At 45.2% G+C, this 1,192-nt stretch overlaps 1 non-coding gene across 1 annotated transcript; it reads right to left on the reverse strand.

The window, feature by feature from the left end:
• Window positions 1–207: 207 nt before the first annotated feature.
• On the reverse strand, window positions 208–279 carry TRNAW-CCA (transfer RNA tryptophan (anticodon CCA)). The gene has a single exon. It is a non-coding gene; the product is annotated as a tRNA-Trp (tRNA).
• Window positions 280–1,192: the final 913 nt, after the last annotated feature.

Consider the following 1,192-nt stretch of genomic DNA (forward strand, 5'->3'; position numbering starts at 1 on the left):
GGAGGCAACCTTTTAGATATTTCTGAGGAAACTTACTGCATATTGTCACCCTGCTTATTTAACTTATATGCAGAGTGAAAGTGAAGTCGCTCAGTCATGTCCGACTCTTTGCGACCCTGTGGACTGTAGCCTACCAGGCTCCTCCGTCCATGGGATTCTCCAGGCAAGAATACTGGAGTGGGTTACCATTTCCTTCTCCAGGGGGTCTTCCCAGCCCAGGGATCGAACCCGGGTCTCCCGCATTGGAGGCAGACGCTTTAACCTCTGAGCCACCAGGGAAGCCCTATATGCAAAGTACATCATACAAAATGCCAGGCTAGTTGGACCACAAGCTGGAATCAAGATTTCTGGGAGAAATATATGTAACCTCAGATATTCAGATGATACCACCCTTATGGCAGAAAGCGAAGAAACACTAAAGAGACTCTTGGTGAAAGTGAAAGAGGAGAGTGAAAAAGTTGGCTTAAAACTCAACATTCAGAAAACTAAGATTATGGCATCTGGTCCCATCACTTCATGGCAAATGGATGGGGAAACAGTGAGAGACTTTATTTTTGGTGGCTCCAAAATCACTGATGATGGTGACTGCAGACACGAAATTAAAAGATGCTTGCTCCTTGGAAGAAAAGCTATGACCAACTTAGACAGCATATTAAAAAGAAAAAATGTTACTTTACCAACAAAGGTCCATCTAGTTAAAGCTATGGTCTTTCTAGGAGTCATGTATGGATGTGAGAGTTTGACCATAAACAAAGCTGAGTGCAGAAGAATTGATGCTTTTGAACTGTGGTTTTGGAGAAGACTCTTGAGAGTCCCTTGGACTGCAAGGAGATAAAACCAGTCCATCCTGAAGGAAATCAACCCTGAATGTTCATTGAAAGGACTGGTGCTGAAGCTGAAACTCCAATACTTTGGTTACCTGAAACAAAGAACTGATTCATTAGAAAAGACCCTGATGCTGGGAAAGATTGAAGGCAGGAGGAGACGGGACGACAGAGGATGAGATGATTGGATCGTATCACCAACACAGTGGGCATGATTTTGAATAGGCTTCAGGAGTTGGTGATGGACAGGGAAGCCTGGCGTGCTGCAGTCCATGGGGTCACAAAGAGTTGGACACAAATGAGCGGCTGAACTGAACTGAACTGATGCATTCAGAGGGGGCTGTGCTGGCTGATGGCCTGATGGCCAC

The sequence above is a fragment of the Dama dama genome, chromosome 9, assembly GCF_033118175.1.
Source record: "Dama dama isolate Ldn47 chromosome 9, ASM3311817v1, whole genome shotgun sequence".
In the NCBI taxonomy this organism is placed as follows: domain Eukaryota; kingdom Metazoa; phylum Chordata; class Mammalia; order Artiodactyla; family Cervidae; genus Dama; species Dama dama.